This window comes from Chlamydotis macqueenii, chromosome 3 (genome assembly GCF_036417535.1).
Source record: "Chlamydotis macqueenii isolate bChlMac1 chromosome 3, bChlMac1.mat, whole genome shotgun sequence".
NCBI lineage: Eukaryota > Metazoa > Chordata > Aves > Otidiformes > Otididae > Chlamydotis > Chlamydotis macqueenii.
In genome coordinates this window covers 103,243,398-103,270,069 of record NC_141558.1, presented here as the reverse complement: position 1 = coordinate 103,270,069, position 26,672 = coordinate 103,243,398, and the positions used below count along the sequence as shown (strand labels likewise).

Below are 26,672 nucleotides of genomic sequence, written 5' to 3'. Positions count from 1 at the left end.
ACTTAACGACTTACTACTCACTGCTGAGCCACGATAACTGGCAGCATTAGGCCTCCTCTATCACTGCATTTGTGAAATAAAATTAATGCACATTAACGTAAGCCAACTTCACAGCCGCAGCAGAAAAAGAGCCTACACAGGCAATAAGTAGCAACTCATTAAGTTAGAGTAATTTGGTTGCTTCTGATCATTTGTAAATTACCTTCACCTAACAAATGACTTTATGATGTAGTCACACATAGAGAGCAATGCAGTAATCTAACACAAACAACATCCATAAAACCCCATCCTTGGTGAGGTTATTTCTCTCTTTCACAAGGAATAAACTCTCTCACAGAAATATCTTTAGTTCTAGGTAACACTAAACAAATACAGTAAAAACTGTTCCTTGATAATTAACTCACATTTTAAGATTGAGATTTCTTATTGTTTTATTTTTATTTTTGAATAAAAATCATTATTGACTTTTAGTCAAACAACTGTTTATGGAAAGCAATACAGTAGTACTCATAAATGCTACATTTGTACCTGATGACATTTTTCTACAAAGTCATGAGCAGCACGGAAAGGGTGAGTAGGGATTGGGCACTCAGTTCCATCGCAAGATTCAGGGGGCATCATATTGAGCTTATAGGAGATGAGATAGGTTCAAACAGACAAAAATTAGATGTTTGCTTATGCTACTTGCAACAGCCCTTCTGGAAAACTCTTCCAGAGAAGTGGTAGATGCAGAATGTACAACTTCAGCTCAAGGGAAGAAAAGAAACTGGCAGTTACTGCATAGACAGCTTAGTAATCTCTCCCGTGAAAAGGAGGGCATAACATATACCAGTGTGAAATAATTAGTTAACATGTAGGTTTTGAGCTTAGAAGGGTGACGTCTTCCAGTCATGTGCTGAGCCAAAGAGGAAGTTACCACTGCAAGGATTGTAAAAAATAACAGGTACCATCACATTTTTTTTCCCCCATTCTTAGGAAAATACATTTTAAAGCTCCTGTCATTTAAGTTAAAAATAGCTGTGAGAATACCAGGGAGAAATACCATCCATGCTTTCCCTATTATCTTTCTTCAGAAGAGTCTCCCTGCTTATAGCCACTGTTGGAGACAATAATACATCAGGTTAAAGAGAGTCTTGTACTGAACGACTATGGCAGCTCTGTTGTAGGTGTCCTTTCTTTGTACTTCCATACATGTACTCCATAGAATGTAACACTGAGTAAAATCTAGTAAGTAGGCAGGTCAACAGTTTCCTCCTGACGCTTCCTCACTACCAAGTAATCCAAACCAAGGACAGAAGCAAATAAAAAAAGACAAGAGCTCAGCAGTACTTCTTTTTTTTCCTTCAGAACTATACATGCACATGTAGTTGCTTTCTTGTATTGCAGTGAGGCAAATTTTAAACTCAGCAATTCTCACAGTAACCTAATTTTGTTCTAGGAAGTATGCCTCTTAATCCAAGAGACAAGCTAAATTTGTCCAGTGAATTATTTCCTGTGAATAATTCAGAGTTTTACTATACCCAAATTCTCTTTAAAGCTGGAGGAATGCATAGCTAGCAAACCCAACACTACAATTATGTTGGCATTTCCTTAAAAAGTCTCTTAAAAACGCTATTTTCCTAGCTACTTTTGTCCTGATTTACTGGATGCTTATGTCAGCACAAAACTGCCATGAACTTCTTGATACAGAATCAAGCTAAATTCATGTTTCATTCTAAATAGAAGCATACTGTTCTTTAATGTGCTTGGATATGGATAAGAGTCTTTAAGCTCTATATATTTCCAGCTGTATGCTACAGTTTTCCATATTAATAAGAAGTATTAAATTTAAAAATAAAATGTATACTCTTGCAGCTTTTAAATTAACCCTGTCCTGTGGAAGAATGAGCCAGTATTTTTGCAAAGATTGCATGAGTTCAATGAAATTCATAAGGAGGTCAGAAAATTTCAAGTAGGACTACTGCAATAGCTTTAAGGCTGTAAAGGGGACTGCAAGGTGAGGACTGCAACAGTGACATTCCGCTGTTTCAACAGTTATGCTCATTTGCAGTTCCCCAGGAAATTTAACACATTTTTCTTATGGTGTCTACATTCTGCTAAATACTAGAAGCATTGGTGGACAGCTGAAAGATCCACTCAAACAAATGTATGATAAATATGGCAGCTGTCATACTTATCGAGGAAGGAGCTTTATAACCTCATTAAGTTTGTTAGTTGCTCAGTATAGGACAAATGAGAACAAAAATTTCTACAATCCATATAATAATATGGATAAAAATCGTATATATACCATTGGAATGGCTATGTAGAAACAGATTAGTTCCACCGATAAAAAACCCGAAGTCCCAGAGAAAATGTACCTACTTACCAACCTACCAACATGGAAATCTTGGTTTTCGCTTTAATTTCTACAAGAGTTAGACAGGGCTCTGAGCAACCTGATCGGGTTGGAGACGTCCCTGCTCCTTGCAGGGGGGTTGGACTAGATGGCCTTTAAAGGTCCCTTTCAACCCAAACTATTCTATGATTCTATTCTATGATTCTACTACAAATGAAAACAAGACAAAACTCAAGGGAACAAACATTGTTATAGCCCAGGACAGTGTTAGTGCAGTACATGGTTGTATGCAGTATAGCCACATGCACTGATTGAAGGGAGGGGATGAAGCCAGCTGCTCTAGAGAACAGAAACATAATAGGCTTATTTCCTTGGTGTTTACAGGTCTAATGTTAGTTTTTGAATGTCTAGGTTTCTTTGCTTTTATTCATCCCATTTGTGGGGATCCCAGTATCATTACAACCGCTTACCAATTTGCTTTAAAACATATGATGCACAAATGAAATTACATTTCATCACTGAGCACTCAATTTTAAGGCTACATGCTGCAGCCTCTTTTCCTTCAGCATCTTTCCAATGTACCTGTTTTACTGACAACTAGTTCTCTACTAGCAGAAAAATAAGCTTCCATGTTCTGGAAGAGTCATATCCCTGCCCTTCACCTTTAAATGCTAACCTCACCCTGCTTCCTGATGCTTTGCTTTTCCTTCGAACGATGGGCATGATCTCTCCTTCCTGAGACCTGTCTTCTCTATAGTAAAAAGACTGCAATAGCGGAGCAGGCTTAAGCGGACGATTGCTCTGCAGAATGGCCTGAAGAGACACTATCATGGCGGTGGGGGGCACCACCAGCCCTGACTGTCCTTGCCTGCCCTTCCCTGGGGCTCCCCACTCTGCCCACGGCTGAAGGCGCCATGTCAGCCCCTTGGGCCTGCCAGCCCCTGCCTCAGCGAGGCCACAGGTCTGTGCCCAGACCAGCCCCTTGCCGTTCCTGCCTGGGCTTCTCACACGGACGTGACCTGATTTGGCATCTGGTACTGACCTAGCAGTGGATCCCTGCTCTGTCCCTCGCCACAGGCCCAGCTTCGCCCACCCCGCTGTGGGGCTGCGCTCCTCCCTGCCATGCCCTGGCTTCGGCCCTGGCTGCCACTGGTGGCACCACCCTGCCCTTGCCGCTCTTGGAAAAGGCAGTGCAGCGGTAAAGAGAAAATGTAACATCTCTTCAGCCACGGCAAACGCTGGGTCTGAAAACAGACTCTAAAGCCACACATGTATGTGTGTGAGGCAGAGTGCTGCTGGTGGGAGCCGGGCTCCAGTTCCTTCATCAAGAGGCGATTTGGCCCAGGTGAGTGTGAGGAGGCAGAGCTGTGCCACTGCCATCCCAGTCAGCCTCCTCCTCCTCCCGCCACCTCACCAACAGCAAATCTGGTAAAACCCAGACTCTCAGGCCCTGCTGGGTGCTCCTTCTCTGTGTGGGACTCGACCTCCAGCTCCACACCTGTGTCAGCTTGAGAGTTTTCAGAAGGGCATACTGGTTCCTGCCTTGAAACAATTTCAAAACGTTCCTGTCTTTTAACATCTGAAGAATGTGTTTTGCTCCAAAACGTACAGCACTTCTGCAGCAACTTGGAATTTACCCTAACAGGTCCAAGTTAAATACTTTTGGCAAAAATACACCTGTTAAAGATGTAATATGAAGATTAGTTAAAGATCCTAAGTAATTACACTAGCTTTAGTAAGCCTATCTTAGCTATTTGTTCTTCTAACAGTAAAATTTAACCCCTTAAATCAAAAGTATAAAATGATGGGTTGACAAAGAAATTCCCAATTGTGAAGAGAAATGTGTACTCAACTTTTCTTCTGAATTAGTTAAAAAAAGAAGTTCCTGTAGCTAAGCTTGAATTTTTACCATATTTCAAAGATATTTTTCTCCCTCGAGTTTTTCAAAGCTCTTCTTCCCTTTGTTGTTTTTTTTTTAACATTTACTTCTGCCATGTATCACACCCAAATAACAAACACTCCTGCATTGAATACCTCTAGGTCTCTGATACAAGAAAATACCCAGCAGCCACTTTTGCCAGGCAAAAACATATGGCCCAAATTGACTGTCAAAATTAGTCTTGTCATTCCTACTATAAAGCTGCTAGGTAGCTGGAAAAAAAAGAAGCACAATTTCAAATATTCCAGTGTCACACCAGAATTCTATGAATTCAGTATATTCTCTGAACACATAGAAATTAATTGGATCTATTTAAAATATATGCAATACAGTAATTTAAAATCATCCCTTAATTATATTTAATGTATATAAATAAATAAAATACATAAAGATATCAATTTTATAAATAAAATCCCCAAATCAGAATCTTGTTATTACAGTACAGAGTGAAATCCTTATTCACTGAGCAGACATAGACTGAACTTTCTGAGTAGGATGAGAGTAGGGACTCCAGTTCACAAAAAAATGCTTACTAGGCACATGACTCAAACACTATTACAAATATGAAAAATTAAAAACTCCTCATCACCTGAATACTATGGGATAAAAGTTGTGAAACATTTCAGATAATGTGCAAGCAACTCTGCTTCTGTTTTGCTGGTTTTTTTTAATCAACACTGAGCAGAGCCAAAGCTTGTATTTATTATAGATATGCACACCAAACAGTGAGGGCCATGCGGAGCTATGCTATGCCACAAATTTACTGTGTATGTTTCTTGCTGCTTTACCAATTCTCTGCCCATCTGTTTTGCAGGATTTACCTTTACTATCTCAAAGATCACCAACTCTGAGGAAGATAACATAATGATTTCTGTCTCTCTCTGTTAGATCTCAGTCCACAGCTGACAGGAAGTCAGATATTTCAAGGCCTCTCTGGACTTCTGTAAGGCCCCCACAGTCCCCCACAGCATCACTTTCTCTGAATTGGAGGTATATGGATTTGATGGGTGGACTGTTTGGTGGATGAGGAATCGGTTGGATGGTCACATCCAGAGGGTAGTGGTCAACAGCTCAATGTTCAGATGGCGATCAGTGACAAGTAGTGTCTCTGAGGAGTCCGTACTGTGACCAGTACTGTTTAATATTTTCATCAGTTACGTAGACAGTGGGATCGAGTGCACCCTCAGCAAGTTTGCAGACGACACCAAGCTGAGTGGTGCAGTTGACATGCCTGAGGAACGGGAAGCCATTCAGAGGGACCTGGACAAGCTCAACAAGTGGGTCCGTGTGAACAAGGCCAAGTGCAAGGTCCTGCACATGGATCAGTATCAATACAGGCTAGGAGACGAAAGGATTGAAAGTAGTCCTGCTGAGAAGGACTTGGAGGTACTGGTGGATGAAAAGCTGGACAAGAGCTGGGAATGTGTGCTCAAAGCCCAGAAAGCCAGCCGTATCCTGGGCTGCATCAAGAGGAACGTGGCCAGCAGGTTGAGATTCTGCCACTCTACTCTGCTTTGGTGAGACCCCACCTGGAATAGCATATCCAGCTCTAGAGCCTCCAACATAAGAAGGACATGGACCAACTGCAGTGAGTCCAGAGGAAGGCCACGAAGATGATCAGAGGGCTGAAGCACCTCTCCTATGAGGACAGGCTGAGAGAGTTGGGGCTGTTCAGCCTAGAGAAGAGAAGGCTCCGGGGAGACCATAATACACAAAGAGAACCTATAAGAAAGATGGGATCAAACTTTTTAGCAGGGTCTGTTGTAAAAGGACAAGGGGTAATGGTTTTAAACTAAAAGAGGGTAGATTGAGACTAGATATAAGGAAGAAATTTTTTACAATGAGAGTAGTGAAACACTGGGACAGGTTGTCCAGAGAGGTGGTAGATGCCCCATTCCTGGAAACATCCAAGGCCAGGTTGACCAGGGCTCTGAGCAACCCAATCTGGTTGGAGGTGTCCCTGCTCCTTGCAGGGGGGTTGGACTAGATGACCTTTAAAGGTCCCTTCCAACCCAAACTGTTCTATGATTCTGTAATTCCCCTGGAAGAGCCTGCTTCCCTTGGCACATGTAAAGTACTGAAGTCAAATGTTCTGTGTGCATGTATTATTTCACGAATGTCAGATAAAGAAAATTATTTAAAAGATTTGCTTTGACAAAAGCAACATCCACAGAAATTCAACTCTGAAATAACAGCTGAATCAATGATGACAGGATGATTCAGTTCCTTTTTGCTGACGTGAAAGTTTAAAACAAGTTTTAAGTTGAAACATCCCTTTCATGTTTCTTAGATCAAAATTTAGACTTCCCCCCACCAAAAAAAAAAACCCCAGAAGCTCAGAACTTTCATTCTAACTAAGAAGGCATGAAGTTGAAATTTCTGAACAGGCTGAAGAATAAATCTGTGTCTGATTACATGTGAATCTCTATACATGGGCTGTTTTCTGCCTTACATTGTAACAGCTGAAGCTTAGTGAGAGGCAGCAAGCACAGGCTGCAGCTAACCTTTGGGAATGGGCACCAATGATGCCAAGATGTATCTGCATAGCACAGTTCCACAAATTCTCTTGCAAAAATCCTGTTTTGCACACCTCACATCCATGGGTAGAAGACAGCAATGCATCTCCATTTCTGTGAGGCACGTGAGGTGCAATACAGTTTGAAACAGTAGGACGTATCTTACGTTGTTTGTTTTAAACGCTGATTGGGCTGACCAGGTCTTTCAGCTCGCTGAAGGAAATGTGGTAAGCCAGTATTAAGGTATTATTTTGGGCTGTGTGCTGTGTTTGCATTGCTCCTGTTGCCAGAAGGAATGATGCTAAAAGAGCAACATAGTCTTCTATGTATTTTGCTCATTTTCAAAACCTCTTCTGAGGCCTGAAAGAATGGTCAGGCTTTTTTTTTTGCTGAATAAAAACAAGTTCTTCATTCTAACTATGAATATTCTTGGAATAAGATCCATCTCAATTTCACTAACACCTCAACACTTCTCAAGATTTCCTTTCTTTCTGTCTTTCTGGCAAAACAGGCACACAGCTGCAGCCCATCACTCCCTGTGCCAGTGCATTTGTCAATCAGTTCGAAGGAAATCTCCCAGCACACAGGGCTGAGCTTATGATCAGACAGGAAATTATGGTCTATTATGCAATTTTATTCTCATCTGTGATTGACTGCACATCAAAGGGCCACTCAATGGCAGACACTGATACTTGTTAAGGGAAAAATAGTTTCGTAAGAGCAGATGGTGGAAGCAAGACATCAGTAGAGCAGAAATACTGAGTCTGAGTATAGTATACTTTATAGGAGGCTTTTAGAAATAAAACGGAAGGATTTTAACACGTAGCGTTCCTTTGCAGTATACTGACATTACAGACTGCATGGTGTTTTCAGATACAGTGGATGTTTGCCAAGCTCTCCTCATCAAAATTTTCCCTCTCCCTCTATTTAGAGTGGCCTGGACATCAGCAGCTTTATACTTGTAAATAGGTAATTTTTTTTCGTAGCATAGGCTCCATACATAGTCTTATCAGTATATGAAGTTAGGCATATGAATAATTCTGCACGTAAATAACTTCACTGAGCTCAGTAAGACTTTTTATATTTTTACAATGCTTAGGGATAAAATCATTGTGACATACAGAATACCAATATGTCCATCTTAGTAACACATTTTTTTTAACAATACATGAACTCAATTACTTATAGAAAAAAAATGAACTATGTCAACACAGGCAAGTGATAAATGTGAAACAAGAATAAAATCAGAATAAGATTTATTTAAATAAAGCCATAAAATGTTTTAAGCCAATCGTCCAAACAAAACCACACCTTTGTAATGGCATGTGTGAGCTCTGAATAGTGACTGAAATTATAAACTAAACACTGTGGCAAGCTAAAGGGCAAAAAAAAATTACCAAAAATAGGTTATTTTGTTAGATATTTAGAGGAACTTAGCAGTAAAATAATGTTTGTTCAAGAAGAATAACAATTCTGAACAAAAAGTGCTGTTTAAAACTGGGTATGTTAAACATTTGGTACAAATACGTGACAATGTTCTTGAAATCCTCATTTTAGAAGAGGGAAGTAAAATCTGGACATATTTCTTCTTATAAATTATTATGGCACACAAAAAAAATGTTTTTCTTTAGTTTCTCTTTCCTCCAAAGAATTACTCATAAACGATACAGCTGGATCACAACTGAATAGTTAGTAATTCTCAAATAAAATAATAATAATAGTTCTTATTATGGAGAAAGGAAGTTACATCAGCAACAAAAATATGTATAAAAGACTTAGAGCTATTATTTATTCGTGATACCACATATGGTGGTAATTGCAAAACAGCAAATTTTTATCATCAGATAGATGAAATCCTTATTTTCTTTCTTGAAAAAAATCCAGGAGACCTAGCACACATCTCATGATCTCCAGAGAATTAACAGAGATCACTTTAATGGGGGAGGTTCTTTAAATTTGCCAAAACAAATATATAGTGCATCCCATGCAAGATTTTTTTTCACGTTGATGAATTGAAACAGCAACAGCAATTAAACAATTATACTATGTTAGTGAAACTGTTTCATAGCCATGATAAACAACTTCTATAACTTACAACATGCAGAGAAACCAAGAAGTGTATTCAATCAGATTAAACCTTCCCCAGAACGCAGCTTTTCTGAAGCCAGCATTTTTATGTGCTTTTCACTCCTAAGCCTCACTGGCCTAGTAAGAGGTAGGAAGAATTGCTAAAATCCTAAAAGTTTCTAGCTTTCACAAGTTGTAGGAGCTTGGAGTGCAAGCTAACTCTAGGCAATTGGTGGACTTGAGTTACCCTGGATCCTCAATAGTGGTGCTCTGGCCTGTCCATGAAATACTGTTAAGCCCTTCCACCACAAAAACAGCCAGGATTGATGTAGAAATGAATGCCTTGTAAAACAAAAAGGAGCACCAAACACCATGGTTTAATAAAGTGACAATCCTTAGCTCGAAATCCTTAGTCAGGAAGACCCAGGTGACCTCAGAAGCCTGAGGCCTGTATCCAGACGATAATCACCAGATAATTACTCTGAGCAACTCATAAAATATTAGCTGAAAAATGTAGTAAATAAATTTCAGTGCATGACAGAGCAATGCAAAAGGGAGACAAAGGGAATAATGAATCTAAGAGAGGAAAGCTTGGAAACAGAAGAGAAATAGATCAGAGGAGGAAGAAAAGGCTTCTCCAAGATTGGAGAGGTCCTACAGTCAGTGCCGTGATTTAGGGAATAAAACTGAGTGGTCTCCATTTCTCTTGTATAATACAGGTAACTCATGAAGCAGCGTGAAAAATGTCCTTAGTCCAGGCTGTGCCTTTTAGGAATCAGAAAAATCAGAAGCTTGTGAAGATCCTCTACCTCACACTTAGGGTAAGGATACACAATGGATATCTGTAGAAAAGAATACACTTCAACATTTTTCCTTTTAACCTTTTTCTTAACTATTCAATGCATAGTGTATATACTTTTTTTTAAGAACAAAGAGTAGAAGGAAAGTAAAGAATAGTATAGGTAAGAGAATGCAATCACAAGGGAAGAAAACATGAAAAACTGAGTCCATCTTTCAGTGTGTACTTGCCAAAACATTTCAATCTCCTGCCAAGAGTCATATATTTTACAGAGTTAAATATTTGTATTAATTCGTCACACAAAAGTTCCACAGGGAATAGTCAGTTCTAAATTCACAATATGCAGATATCCATTTCATAAAGAAATTTTGCAAAGTCAGTCAATAGAAGTTATATTAAAAAATAAAAAGCATAAAGATGTGATTCTTCAAAAAACGAGCCTGTATAATTGCCAAAGCACTCAACTTTTAATAGCTCAGTACAACTCTGGGTCTTTTTGCCACCTAAGTGAATCATGAACCTAGAATTTTGCTGTTCAACTGATTTAATACCTTTTCAAGAAAAAAAAAAAACAATCCTTGCATACTATATAATACTCCAATAGAAGAGAACACTCCTCTTTATTGCTCCCTTGTAGATGTCATCAAGAGAAGGTAGGCCCAACACAGCATGTCCAACTCGGATTCTTCTAATATTGCTGGGATAGTGTAACTTTCCACTCAGAAAGTGTCACCCCTTTACACTAGTTTTACCTAGAAGAGTAAATTAAATATATATATATGTGTAATGAAATAGCAACTGCACCAAAATACTGAAATAAACCTAGATCAAAACATTATTCAAAATTAAAAAAAAAAAGCAGACACAAGAGCTTAAATAAAAATGGAAAACAGCTTTACTTAAATGCAACAGCATTTTGCAAAACCTTCCTTCAATGTATCTGCAGTGACGCAAACTGAGACTGAATGCTGCTACTGCAATGATTTTGTGAAGGTCATAACAAGAAAAGACTCAGAAGACAGCATTAAAAAATGAAAACCTCTTTTGAAAAACACAGTTTCTCTGTCTTTAATGACCAGACACGCTTTGGGTTCCCATTCACTACCTGTGCCAGGACAAGCTTTGAGACAGCCAAGAAACAGTCTGGGCCCAAGAGCAGAGCTGACCACATTACGATCTCTGCTCTCTACCAACATCAGTACTGCTTGAATAGCCCTTCCAAAAATGAATGACCTTACGTGAAACACATTAGAAATGCTGAAATACTGTGGTAGTTATTTTAGGAATCACTCATCATACATATACTACCTATATGCACAAATTACCTTTATATAGAGATATACACACATTACATACACACTGTCCATACATGTACATGCTAGTAACTAACAGCAAAATTTCAAGAGTCTGTATTACTATGAAAAAGTCTAAAAGCTGAAATAAATCTTATTTTCTGGATTTAGAAAAATTTCCATTCATAATTCAGCTACAAAGCTCATCATACCAAGTAGGCGGACTGGCTTCCTTATTCTACACTGATGGTAACTGCAGGAGACCTGGGCACTAATTTTTGGCATCACATCTGTGCCACTAAGTAATAGAAAAATGTTTTTATTATTTTGACGTTTCCATTAAATCTCTTTCTATTTAACTGCACAGTCTAAGAACCAGTGCATCAGAGAAAAATTATGCAAGGAAGCATTATTTTAAAACTGGACGCAAAAGCAACTGATATTGTATCAACAATCCTGACCCCATGAACCATACTCAAAAAACACTAGAGGATCAAGAAGCACAAGAGACAGACATGGAGGCTGCTCTGAGTGTGCTGTAGTCCACAGGCAGGACATAAAGGGGCTTTCCAGGGATCCCTACCTCTCCACTGAAGTACAGGATGGAGTAGGATGTAGAAATGGATCTCTACACACGTATGGCCAGCCTCTCCAGTTCTCACCTGCTCATTTTCCACAGCAAGGGATTATCCTGTGCAACCACATGTCTCCAATCTGTCACGTGCCACAGCCCTACTTCAAATGTTGCCTTTGATTTCTGAGCTGCATCTGGCTCAAGTGCCTCAGGTCTGCCATGCCTGGACTATCGTGACCAACGAATAAGGCACATGGGAAGAGAGACTGGTCCCACTGCAGCAGCAAATCCAAGATCTCCACAGCGGGGCCAAGATTTCACTCAAGAGGTCTAAAACTGTAAATTATTCTTGCCCAAGAAAGAAAAATGCATTATATATATATTATAATAGAAGAATAGAATGTTTTCATTCAAAGTCAACCAAAGAATGAATACAGATTAATTAATAGAAAGGAATATTTTTGCATTCTATATAAAAGTGTGTTCCACTAGCCTTACACTCCTAAAGTAGGTTTAAAAAGTATAAAATTACATGGGTATGTTATTGACATCTAGTTGAGAGTACAAAATTTTTAGTATTTTAGAAAGTATCATATAAATATTTGGCTTACAGATTAAAAATAATTATAAACATGAAATAATAACTTTTTTTTTTTCCAAAAAGGATTGTTAGTTCATTAAGTTATTTAAAACTATCACTTCTTGGAACTTTTGCTATAATTTTCTAGCATTTATCCTTTCCGAGGTCTGTGATCAACTACACATTAATATGTATTCATGAAAACGCCAGCATATTAAAACAGATTTTATTATACCGTAGCTTTGATAAAGACATGTATTTCTTTAAAGTACATACCAATGAGTACTTGTTAAAAAAAATACTCTGAATAGAAAACCTTACAGAACATTACTGAAACTGTCATTGTTACAAATATCAGATATAGTAAATACTCAGTCTAAGTAATAGAATAATATTTAACACACAGACTGAAAACATACTATAGAACTGTCAAAACAATTAGCATTCTGACAAACTGATTAATTTGCCCGTGAAAATATTTTAGCAAACTTCCATGCATTAAGACTTGATAAATATTCAATTTCAGAAAAGCTAATATGGAACACTTGGATTTTTTCCAATAATTTTCTTTTATTTTTTTTCAAAATAAATTTACCTTCCAAATTTTAATACAAGAATTCAAAATACTGGCTTTGCATTCCAATCTAGGATGCGTTCCTTCCAGCCTGTAAGTGTGATTTATTTTTTCCTTTTCAGGATGGAAAGTACATTTTCTGAATAGATACAGTACTGACACGCATGCTTGCATTACATAAAAAAATAAAGCCCAAAACCTTAAAAAATAAACCTTTCAAATCCTTTGAAACCAGAAGATGGTCTAGCATAAGGGAACTACATATGGTCACAATTTTGTTGCACTTGAAGTACTTTGCTTCCCTCCTGTTGCTGTTATCAAATAATAAAATCAAACAAATGGAAATACACACTTCACTTTTCTGTACCTTAAGTTCTGCACCTGTTTTTAAAGACAAAGAAGACAGGAACCTCCTTGCTGATTCTGTGAATCTTGCAGGAAAAGCTTATGACAAAACAGTTGAGCAGACTGACCTGATTCAGAAACAGCTTCTGAATGACAACTGTGTGGCTTTTCATTAAATTACTATGCTGTTATTAAACTATTTATTTCCTCAAATATAATATTTACTGAAAAAAAATCACCATCTCTTTTTAATCTCATCTGTGTTACACTCAACATCAGCACCTGCAGGGATTGCTGTCATCCTGACAATTAGGACCAGCTTGTCGGAAGAGTTTTTGACATAGTGAATGACCACTGCAATTCACTGCCAGGAGACATCCAGTTGTGTTCGTGTGTGCAGAGAACCATGAGCTACACTAGGGATACAGCCTGATTTATTTGTAGAAGGAAGAATTTCATGCAAAGGTGCCACTAAGACTTTCCTAGAGGTGGTAGAGAGATATTAAATTATAATTGTGTATCATTTTGAGGAACTGTGATCAATCAGGGAACCCCTACAACAGAAGAAGGCTCAGAGACAGCCAAGGGCAATGTGCTTCTGAAGGTCAGGGGAGGATGCAGGGAGCTACTGGCAACAGCTGCTGCAAAGAGAGCTGAACTTAGCTCCATACAAAGAGGCCCAGAGGGTGGCTTTCATCTGGATAAATGGGTGCACCAGCTGAGTGGATCAGCCAGCTGCAGTCAGTTTAGTGGATCAACTGGTTATGTCAATTGAGTGAACCAACCAGTTGTGTAACTGTTCATCCCTGAGTGAATCAAAAGACAGCAAACATCTTCCTGCATAGGTGAGACCAGCTATAGGGGATATATATGCACCTGGGCCAAACATAGATGATAAAAAAAAGAAGAACAATGAACAAAAAGAGGCTGGGATGTAGAAATGGGCTTCAGCTGACTTCTCACTCCATATATTCTTTTCTGGCCAGTGGGGACACCCACAGTCATGACAGTGAGCATATTATTCAGACTGGTAATGAGAAGCCCATTCACGTTGTGATTCATTTGTATATTGAAATTGCTATGTTCTGCAAAGTGTAATTTGTTCCGATGTTGTGATTTAAGTACATTGTTGTCTTGATCTGCTAACTCAAAAATGCCATGAAACATCATATAACTTCAAATAAGTAAATTTGGTACTAAAGAATAAGCCTTCCACATCTGGAATATCTAAAAGATAATTGGAGAGTACTGGCTGTGATAGGAACAAGTCTCCCATGCTCAACACACAATACTAATTTATTTACCCATACCAAAACAACTTTGAAGATCTATATGACTTCCTTCCAGCAAAGAAACACAAATAATAACAAATTGTGTCTCAAGGATTATTTTTAGTACAGCAAATAAGACAGAAGAGGTGCTTATTTCTAGCCTTACTGTGCTTTTCCAGCACTGTGAACCAACAAAGCCTTTACTAATCAATATATCCAACATATTCAAAAACAAAGTCAGAAGTTCATTGACTACAAAGAACAAAAGCGAAAAGCGGCTCAATATTGAAAAGTGACCCTATGACCTTTGTTTGGTCATGAGGGGGATTCCACTCTCCTTCGGTCATTGAATAGGTGATAGTATGATGGGTCGTTTTCAGTAAATAATTTTCAGTATTAGAATTCATCAGGCTAACTGCAGTGCTAACGGCAACAGGACTTGTTCTCTAAGTAGTCTTACTTCGTTCAACATGTCATATCAGAGTAAGTTAAAGCCCTGTAAGTAGGTTTTTATGCTGAAGCAAAGCATACATTAAAATGATGAATTGTTAGGAATCCTGATCAGAGAGGTAAATTTGTATTTCTTGCTTGAATAAATTTTACTGTCTTACATTTAGTTTGTAGGTTACAGAAGCATGCATTTGGTGACAAAACAGGCCTACTCAAGCAGGTAGATGCTGAAGCAGCTCTCAATCATTGTCACAACCCAGGGAGTAACTGTGTTTTTTTCAAGCAACTATTGTTTGCAGAAATAAATCACAGCAATACAAAAATAACATAGGGGAAATTACATGCTCTTTTTGTTAATTTTATCTGCATATATACCGCATTTGACATCTTAAAAATTACTTTTCCTAATAGCCCCTTCTAGTTGTAGAATAAGACATCTCATTATCTGCTGGCCTCTGGCACTAATATGCAGCTTCTTTTACAAAACCTTGAAACCTCTATTGTGGAGAAGCTAAATATAAAAAATAACAAGCTACTACAGAATTCTTCAAGAATAAATTTGGTTTGTGCTAGGAATTCCTGAAGATGATCATAATCAGAAAATTGAATTAACTTTAAAAATACTAAATAACTTAGGTTGTCAGAAGGGATTACAGATGTTTTCTTCAGCTGTCGTACCAAATAATTCCCAGCATTCTGATTATCTAAGGACTCATGTATATCCTTGGGAAGTGGAATTGAAGCTTTATCCTGTAAAAACCAACCAACTACACACTAAAAAAAAATCCTCTTCTAGAATCTTCTTCAACTAAAAATACATGTTGTCTCTCTGATAATAACCTACAGTGATGGTAACAATATTTCAACACCAGATCCTGCTTGAAGGCTATCCCAAATATTTATTTTCAGCAGTTTTTCTCTGAAAATGCATCCGCAGACCGGCCTCTGAGTAAGGTCAATCTGAAGAAATATAGTACCTAGCAACGTCTTTTGTCCTCAATTTTCATTCCTATGCTTTGAAATATGTTTACTAACGCCAAGCATGAAAGAAGTGAAGCAAGTATGTACAGGGGAAAAGAAAAAGCTTCTGGAGCTCCACTGAGACCTCAAAATCATGCCTAAGGGCAGAATCAATCTTCATGTTAACAGAAATGTTGGGGCAGCAATTGTTCCTGTCAGAACAATCACTCTCTCAGATAACAACAGGGTGACAGCAATCACTGCGAGTTTTTCCTTAGGCAACCTGCAGAAATGTGCAGACAACTTGTTGAGGCCTTCCTCCTCACGGGCCTGCTGACTCCTGCCAGGGAGCGCACTCGGCCGCCATGGCAGAACCCAGGGAAAAGCAGAGCCTTGACAGCGAGTTATCCCTTCCCAAAGCAGAATCAAACACAGGGACACGGACTAATGCCACCTTCCTTTTTTTTTTTTTTTTCTTTTCCTTTTCTTTTTAATAGAAAGTAAAACCTATCCAATCTTTAAAAATATGTTGCATATTCATTACATTAAATAAATACAGTAACTGGATTTTCCAGTCATTTCATGCAGACTTTCATCAATATGGTGCAAGGCAGAACAAAGACTGCATGACGAAGAAGTAAAAATAAAATCCAAAAGCTTACATACTCTTGAGCTTCATCAAAATTACCATATCAAAGAATCTGACTTTCGTCACAAATATCACAGCTTCATTAATCAGCAGTTCAAGTACATAAATCTGCATTTTGGGAGGTATAACTCAAGACGAAACTTTTCCAGAAGTTTGAGATTAACATCCACCTTTGTCACAGAAATAAAGAGAAGGAGGGAGAATGAGGGAGCACTGCTTTTAAACATTTTCACAACATATGTAAAACAAAAATTCTTTCAAACTGAAAAAATGTAATACAGTTCTGTAAAGTGGAGGAAACATGACTTAATGCCCTAGAAAACGACATGCATGGACTTTTAGCACTACACCTACACTGACAAAAGAGATACTCCCCAAAATCCCTTGAGCCACAATGTGTAAACAAAGAAGGAACAACCGAGGAGACCATAATCACTTTTAGGGTCCATTAGAAAATAAATTGCCTTTCTAATTAACACTATGCACAAACAGATCTTGAAAATATTGTGCATACTTCTGTGAAAAGGATTATGTGAATAACATGTATTTGCAAAATTGTTGACTGTGCCAAGATTTCTATTTATTCAGTGGAGCAGTCTAGCGAGTCTATCCAGTAAATAATGTAGGTTTTTAAAATTATCATGCATGTGACAATATAAACTTACCCAACAGCCAAGCTCTTCAGTTTTTTCTTATAAATAATGCATACAATTAAAAAAAGAATATGCATAACTAACATTTGACCAGAGAAATAATATATATTTTCAGATGACTAGTGTGTACATACAGGATGTAGCTGATTATTTTTTTTTTTAATATGAGATTACTCTTGCAGGTAAACACTGCATATTTTACAAGTTTGAATTAGTGGAATGAGACCACAGTTAAATTGAAATGAGCTTTTCATTTAGCAGACAATTTTTGAGTGTTCTAAAAATCAACATGCACACTGTCATAAATGAGTACCTCAGCCCATTTATAACACACACTCACATTGCCTTGAAAATTACTGTCTTTGAATGGTGTAGAAACTAAGTTTAGTACTAAAATGTACAGTATTTTGTTACAGGACTTTTATCCCTTAACCGATATAAAAGTAAAACATCTAACCTAAATTAGTTCTCCAGATTTCCTCTCAGATCAACAGAGAGTTCAGCAACTGCAGAGCATCCGTCCTCCTAGCTACAGAAGGAATCTAGATGAGCAGGCTGGCCTTCCAGAACAGCAATGCTGTTGTACTGCGACCATCTAAAGATGTGATCGTGACACAGTTTTAAGGAAACAGGATGCCTATAGGCTACTATAGACAAAGATGAGACAGGATTTAAGGCACAGAAGCTCTTCCTCAGGTCTGAAATAAAAACCGCAGTCTTCGAAGTTACGTAGAAGTTGACAACGATGGACCTATTTTGATGACCTTGGACCACCTAAAAGGGGTAGGTATACATTACAGCAAATTGTATTAGCAGTGGAAATGTTACTGGCAAAGTTGACAGCTGATGAAGTCCTAACTAGTCGATTAGTTTTCGCCATGTAAAACTTTAATCATTTATCCATGAGAGTATCTGATGCATTTAAACTACCACAGACACAAGAGGCTACATAACAGTCAGCCAGCCTACATCTGTAGTTAATGGAGATAAACTGGTAGGATAAATGACTCTGTCAAAGTGACTCAATTTTTTTTCAATTTTAAAAACTAGTTTTAGATCAATCCTACCTTTGGTAAGCATTTCTGAAATACTGCATACTACCTCCCTGTCTGATTCATGCCTATTACCCCATTAAGGCTGGCCACAGATGTATCTTATACTTCCTCCAGACAGGCAAGCGGTATTTGAAAAAAATGTTAGGAATTATTTATACAAAGCATCTCCAGATTATGTGACTTACATCATACTTACTTAAAATACTTCTTTATTTATTTGTTTTTACTGCTCAAGTTATAGGTAACTATAATTCAGTGCTGGCTTAACTGCTTTTTTTTAAAAAAAACTATCTACAATGAATTCTATCTCTTAGTAAATATATTAAATCCTTTTTTATTTAGATAAATTGTGTTAAATAAATATAAATCAATCATTACTAAACCAGTTGCAGTGTTTCTTAAAACCAAATTAGAAAAAAATCTCGCTGATAGAAGCAGCCTGCCTCAACACACAATTAAAATAAATTCCTCCACTGCACTCCTCTGCCCTTCCCTCCTCAATACTCTGTATTCCTCTGAAGTTCCTTAACAAATGCTTATAAGAAGAACTTTACTTAAAGATAGAATTTTTTTTCATGTTTATAAAGGCTTGACGTTGACCTAAAAGATTTCAAATTAACAAATATGTAAATGTATTTATTCATCTATCCTCCAGGATTGGACTAAGTCAAACAGATGTTAAATGGCCCAATCTGAAGCATGATTCCAAATATTCTTGGTGTTTCTAGTTGATTGAATCTGCACTTTTGTACCTGGGCGGAGTTATTCAGGCATTTCAGTACCTTTGTTGTTGACCACCTCTTTTCTGTACTAGAAATAATATGCTTCTGTTTAATGCACTATCTTTCTTTCCTATTGTTTTCTTGCTAAAAAATACTATAATACATCCTGACAATCATGACAATTTCTCCTATACATAAAATTAAAACTATTAGAGAAAACAATTGTCTTGGAGAATTAATTAATTCTGGTTCTGTCTGTAAACAGCTTCCAAAACTACACTGCAGACCCTTCATAGACTCTGTGTCGATGAGATCAGAGAACACGTTGAAGAGGGGTGCGCTTAGCTGAAAAGGGGAAACAAAGCAGTCAACGGGATTTTCTCCTTAAATGATTGCTTCACATTACTTTGCATCTAGTATAACCCTCTGGGAAGCAGAGATCTCAAATAACAGAAAAAGGCTACTGAATGCATAGTTGAGTGTATAATGCCTGTGACTTGACTGCTGGAGATGAAAGCAATGGAACATAGAGCAGCTCTTACAGCAACAAAATGACAAAGGGAAAATTTAAGCTGTTCTGTAAGAGACTAGAGATCATGGCAGCATTTTCTGAGATGCCTACATCCTAGAGGCCAGAATGCATGACTGAGTGATGCAAATTTATAATGATTATGAATTGGAAAACTTCTAGAATATAAAAAGCAGGCATGGAAAGGATGGAGTTCAGATGAACCAAAAAGGAAGCTGAGTCACCAGCACTCAAATATACCAGAGGAGAGAAGAATGATATAAACTAATAATTTAGGAACACAGACTGGAACAGAAGAGCCAAGTTTGGAATAACACATCTTTCAGGGCAGAAGGCAATAAAATATCTTTCAGAAAAGATAAAATAGAAAAGCTAATAACACTCAGGCATTGAACAGTGAAGAGCGATCTCACCAACTAAAGTTCAGTTTAAATAACATTTAAAACAGCTGAGTAGACCAAGATAAAAAATCCGTGTGTTTCTACTCAGACACCAAAGCGATAAAGAAATAAAATTGAATGCTTGGCTCTAATTGATAATATTAACTGAAGAAGCATGTGTGACACAACTGAAAGAAGGTAGTCAGTGGGAGACTTGTAACACCCAGAAATGAGTTATATTAAAATGGACAGCAAGATGTGCCTATGAAGAACTGTTAATGAATCTTCAAGAAAGTCTTGAGACTAACAAAGTTAACTGAATGAACATGCACCGCAGAATTTCTACAGCTTAAAAGTGAGTGGCTAAAAAAGGAAGAATATGGTTTGAGGACCACCCTGTCAGTCATCTGACTAACAATAACAACAGTGACTGAATTTGTAAAAGAAAGTCACTGAGATGCAAGAGCAGAAAACACACATTAATGGGAGAATCCTCTTAGCGAACACAGTCTTATATCAGGGAGGACTGAGATGCCTAAATTTTTAGATACCTTTAGTGACCGTTTCTAATTCTTAGTATACAGGACTCCTCCTGGCTGAAATATAAACTGTGATCATAATGCACTAAAATAAACAAAAACAATCTTTGCTATTACATAACAAACATAAGAATTCCAAAGAACTATAGGAAAATAAAGGGGTTTTTTAAAGGAAATTAAAAGGACAAGCTAAAAGTGTGAAGCACTGGCATCAGTGGAGTAAGTGCTTTAAGACTCGAGCTCAGAGTACATGTATACCACTTCTCACAAAAAAAAAAACTTTATTAAGTCAAAAAGGTTAAATGGCAAAATAGAACATTATTTGAATTAATAATATACCTCTAAAACATGGATGTTTGTTCATGTGATGAAAATATTAAAGAATATGCTCTCATAAGTTTTATCTAAAGCTACAAACGCAGCCCAACAAGATTTTGAGAAATAACTTGCAAAAGATATAAAATTCAGTAAAAATTTATTTCAAATACATCTTAAGTGAGAAACCGGCTATAAAGTTTGGACAGTCATAGGACAATAAAAGCATAAGAGAACCTTTTACGAAAGAGGATTTATTTCTTGTATTACAGAAGAAATCCCAGTTCTTAGAGTAATTTCCACCCCATGTTCATTATGCAAAAGCGTAAGTAGATCTGTCTTCGGAACTTTATCCAACTGAACTATCAATGGGAAATATGAGTGAGAAAACACTAAGACATAACCACAACTGACAGCACTCATCCAAGACTTCTGAAGAAGTTTAAAAATATGATTACAAGCCTACCAACTATCAGATACAAGGCAAAATTTAAGTTAGGCTCACGCCAAATGTGTCCATGGATTTCTTTCAGCGGCAGAATATGAGGGAACAGGAGAATATAGGGGAATTAGAAGTCTCCTGGTACAATGAATAAGCATCTATACGGTTTTAGTGGAAGGAAGTATTACAAAGATATCCTTCACTGATGCAAAGGACGACCATGAGAAAGAAGAGTAATCTGGTAAAAAACATACATTTCTATTAACAGAACTTTTCACACTATCCCTTAAAAGAGACTCTTAAAGAAACTAAACACATGATAAAGAGAAATGTTTTTTCATGGATTATTGACAGATTTAAAAATAAGAAGCATAGGCCACAAATTAATAATCATTTCTTGTAACGCATGGAGATTACTGGTAGAATCTCACAGTAGTTTGTGCTGGATGCTCTGTTGTTCATGATAGTCATAAACGAACAGGAAAAGAGTTGAAAGGTAAGATGACAAAGATTGTTTATGACATAACATTGCCCGTTATAAAACAAAAATCAATTTACCAAAATCACAATATTGAGAGATTTGACTATAAGATGTTAGTAAAGCATGTTACACACCTGAAAAATATATATACAAAAATGTAAATAATGGGCTCTAAAGTAGATGTTATCTGCGAGCACAGAGATCATATGTAGTTTTTTGGAACTAATAATTAATGGTAGATAAAAAGGCAAATTCAATGTAAGACGTATTAAAAAGGGTAGAAAGAAGACAACAAAAAACTTCTTTTTGCTACTGTATCATTATAGTATTCTTTCATAATTTGAACAGCTGCATAAAATCTTGATTTCTCAATTTCATAAAGTAAAATAAGAAAAGCCACTGAAAAATGTGATAAGAACAATCAGAGGTTGCGTTTGGCACCAACAGAGGCAGGAATTATACTGACTGTAACTTTTCACACTGTGAGAGACAAGTTCAGAGAGGCAGGGCTACCTTGCATCTCATGGAAGTCTGTCAATACAAGATTGCTGCAATAGGGGAGGGGAAATGGGCAAAAGTATCATTCTACACTTTTCTTGTTAGAGTCTCTTCCTTATTATCTGCTACAAGTTCCCACTGGAGATAGAATTCTGATACAGACTGACCTTGGTGCGATCGCGTATAATCAGGTCTGATGATTTTTACCATTGCCTTTGTAGCTTATGACTTGCAACAGTTTCAGTTTTGGCCACATTTAAACTAAAAGAAAAGAAATGTACACAAGCTGCCTAAAACCAGTGCAATTTGAGAACATACAGAGGCAAATTAATCAGGGCAAAACGGCAGACCCAGTGACAAGTAGAAAGTTGGCATTTGACATCAGAAATGGATATGGTCACCAAAACATGACGCGCTAATGGAAGAAAGAGGTACAGACAGACTCTTGTATGACCAGAAATGGAAGTCAGAATATAAAGCAAACTAGCAAAGAAGTGATTGCAAGAGAAATAGAAGAACTCAGGGGCCTTAAAGCTAATATATTACAAGAGTTTTCACCAGGCTAGTATGATCAACAACATCAAAATTAGATGGAAGGTAAGAAAAATTACTTGGAGGCTCTGAGAAATGGCCAAGATCATTCCTTTTGAGATTCTAGCATTGTATTAAAATCAGGAAGGTGGAACAAGCAAATGTCAGACTGAAGGGAGGTAGCTGGAGTGGGAAAATAGCAAATCAGGCATATGCTCAAGGAGATAACTAACCAAATGGGAAAGAGAACTAATTCCTGGATACTGAAAAGAGGGACACGCAGAGTTAATGGGAACCACAGGAAGAGGAGGACAAAAGGACAGCTTTGAGAAGGAGGAAAGAAGAAATACAAAGTGGACTGCAAAGAATGACAGGTGAGTTATGTTCAGTCACACCAAGAAGTAATCAATTATCTTGAAAGCAATTACTGTAGAATTGTTCGATAGTGCAACAATTCAATTAAGCTGTGAAGTAATTATATGATGAATCAAGTACTATATGAAGTAAATATGGAGAGAAACAAAGTATTATGAATCAATAACATAGATAATCAGTAAGGGAGTGAACCAGTAATGTCGATAAGTACATATGCTACGAATCAATTTTGGAATTAATCAATTATTGGGAAAATAAAAACAGTGAGAATTAACTAATGTGTTTAATATGTAAAGAATAAGCTACTAAAAAAAAGCACGCTGAAAATATTCGTCTGGTCTTCCTTTTCACACTTTCCCTCTCCCAATAGAAGAACGTATTTAACGCCGCCCTTCCCTTCTTCTTGCTCTTTAGACAGCTTAATATTTTATGTCTATGGCAGATTGTTCAGTTCTCAGCAATAGCTAGGGAAGCTGAAGAAGTAATCCAACTTTGCTACCACATGTCTCAGCTGCCGTAAAGCATATACACCACTTTTGGAGGCCTTTAAAGAACAGAAATGCATAGGCCGCGAAGTCTGTAAACTGCAGGCAGGCCAGAGATGGACATCACCTAGTACTATGGCATATGCTCCACTGTGCAGCAATGTTACTCACTGACATGTACTTCCTTTCCTTTCGAGTAGGTACCCTATGTCATATGAGATGCACCACGACATCCCAGACTTGCAGATAGGGCACAGAGTACATGGGAGGTCACTCACTTCACCACGTGGTGATACCTGGAAGCCAGGTAAGAAACAGGAGAGGATCTTGAATGGCACAACATGGCAGTGCGTAGGAAACAGAATCATGTCCTAGGTGTCCACTTTTGGGGTAAAAGTCACTATCTCCTCTCTGCTTCTCACGACCCTCAACACTGCACTGTCTACAAAGACTGGATGACTGGTGATACTAACAGGAGCCCAGAAAGTCAAGTGCTCCTGCAGATGCCTAAAGGAATGCATCTTAACTTCGGTATTTGAATCTTCCCAAAGTTGCCAGACAGTTGAACTGGTTCTGCCTCAATCTTAGGTAGCAGCCCAGAAACGCCAGAAAGGCTTTTCTTTCTTGTTTCCTTTTCCATTAGTCTTTCTTGAATATGAACGACCAGAATGATACCTGTATGCCAGGTGAGTACCTACCAGCATTCTTTATAATAAACAGGCCTTTCCTTTGGTCTTTTGGATTATATTATCTGATAACTTTAGATTGAGACATAACACACGTAACAGAAAGACAGCCATTTCTATGTAGCTGAGAATTCACCATGCCTCTAAGTAAGCTGAAAAAGTGGTTTGTTAACCTCATTATAAAAATTTGCACCTTAGTTTTACCCTAATTTTGTCTAGCTTGACTCTATCTATACTTAGTCTCCATGCATTCCATCTTGTATGTCTGTTAGATTTAAAAACCCTCTACAATAAGGTAACTTATGTTCATGTTATTACTTGCAGACTATGTTGAAGTAACTTTGCAACTGTCAGCTGTCTTTTTGACAAAAAAAAAATCTGATATGTTGTCTTTAGTCTACCACCACAGGACAGGTTTCCCAGATCATATATTGCTCTTGAAGTTCTTTCCAAATTATCAGCATTCTTCTCAAAATATGGACATCAGAAATTAACATAGCGTCCCAGTAATGCTCTCGTGTCATATTTAGGTACAATGACAACTGATGGTCCTCTGCTTGTGTACAGGAGTTACGTTTGCTCTATTAGCCACCACATCACACCGGAGCTCATGTTCAATTCAACAGAATCCTTTGTGACCTTTGGATTCTTTGTTTTCCAAATTACCATCCTGTAAAAGTGGCATATGCTTTGTTTCACAGACATATGACCTTCCATTAATTTTTATTTAAACAGATCCTAGTCAGATCAGCCAATGTTAATGTACCATCCTAATCACCTGTGCGACTAATACACTTTCTCCTCTCCCCAGTGTCAGTGTTTGAAGATTTTATAAACTGTGATAATGTAGTGTGCACGTGATTGCTACCAATAGCTTTATGGTGGAACTGAAAGCACCTTTAACTCCTGCTAAAATGCCAGAAGGATCAGTCATTTATTCAATGGAATAGATATTAGCAATTAACTCATTAACATATGAAGTCACTGGCTTAAAAAGTCACAAAACTGAAGAACAATTCCCACTGGTAGCAGTATTCTGGCACCAGGAACAGACAGCACTACTGATGAGTGGAGTGTGGTTTGAGCTGTGAGTTAACGTGCTGCAGATCCCTAAAGACTATTTCTTCTGGAATTGTCTTTCCCTGAAATTAGGATTCTTAGCTTGGTGCTGAATTCCTTGCACATACGTGAGCATGTAGACTAGTCAGCTCAAGGCTACACATTTTATTCAAAATCATGTCCTAGACCCTGCGAAGTCTGTATGCCTGCACTATCTCTGGCACCATTAGCTTAGAATTCAGTCATTTCTTTTATCCACAGTGTTTGCTGACATAACTTTTTAAAAAGTACTATTTCTAGAAAATTACTTCTTTCTACCTTTTACCACTCAGATTTTTAAATAAAAAAAAAAATATCTAATGCTCTTAAAGAGAGATTAAGGATGTCAAAATCACCCTGATCCAATGGTTTGAAGCCAAGAAAATCTTTTTATAGTGCTAAAATACCAGAGGCATCGCACAAATGAGCATGAAAACATTTAATCTAAATTGCTCTTAAATTCTAACTACTTAGCAAACTATTTTCAGCTTACAATATAAACATTCCATGACACACCAGTGGAAAAATCTAGGGCAAATCTTCCTTTTAACTGTTTTTGGAAAGGTCACTCCTATTTAGGAAAAAATCAGTAAATGATGCTGTGATACTGTGCAAAACTTTGGTATTATCATCTGGGTGACCACGTATCCTGTCAGAATTTTGTTTCTCTTCACTTTGAATGTTTCTCTTTCATTAGCAATCCTTACATTTAAAGAAAATGATTAACACTTTTTTACAGAATCTTTCATAAACATTAGTGGCTTGTGCTTTTAAGTTAGGACTTATTCTTGTCATCACTACTATCTGCATCAAAATGACCACTGACTTTAACAGACAGAGTGTTTAAGAGGAATTTAGTTGAACTATTAATTTTGTTGCATGAACAGGGATCTGTCACGTAACGTTAAATAAACACAAACGTAAAGAACAGTTGCTATCAAGAAGAACCTGCCATCTAATTTTCCATTCACCACCTATTACAAGTCCTTCTCTACAAAGTAAGTCAGTCCTTCCTAGACTGAAATTGCTACTAGCACTGGATTGCTGGATGGGGAATTAAACTATTGATACTCTCGCACTAATTAATTCCATATATATGAATTCAGTATAGTAGGACAAGCCATAAAACCTGCAACAGGGAAAGCACTGGAATATAATGGCCACGGCTACATGGCTTCAAGTCAGAGAACTCTGAGATTAAAAAGCAGAGCCAATTGCCTCAGGGCAACTTCACAAAAAAACTATCAAATCACAGAAGGAAAAAAAACCCAGCATGTATTAGAAGCGGAAGAAAATTTCCCACACTGCAGCACTTTTGCTTCGATTCAGAACTGCATCACAGGATGATGATATTTTTTCCCTGGGTTGCAGGATTTCCCCATGATACCCTGTTTATTTGCTCACAGCCACTGTCAGGTTAAACAAGCAAAGGAGCAAAGGAATGTCCTGATATTTGCTCTGTGCCTAAGTTTGTTGAAAAAATGTACATACAGATACAGTTTTCTATCTACATAAATAAAGTTTCTACT

The 26,672-nt window shown here is 37.5% G+C and overlaps 1 protein-coding gene across 1 annotated transcript in view; it reads right to left on the bottom strand.

The window, feature by feature from the left end:
• PRKN (parkin RBR E3 ubiquitin protein ligase) overlaps positions 1–26,672 on the bottom strand; it is a 766,947-nt gene that overhangs the window by 627,068 nt on the left and 113,207 nt on the right. The gene's annotated exons all lie outside the window — the stretch shown is intronic.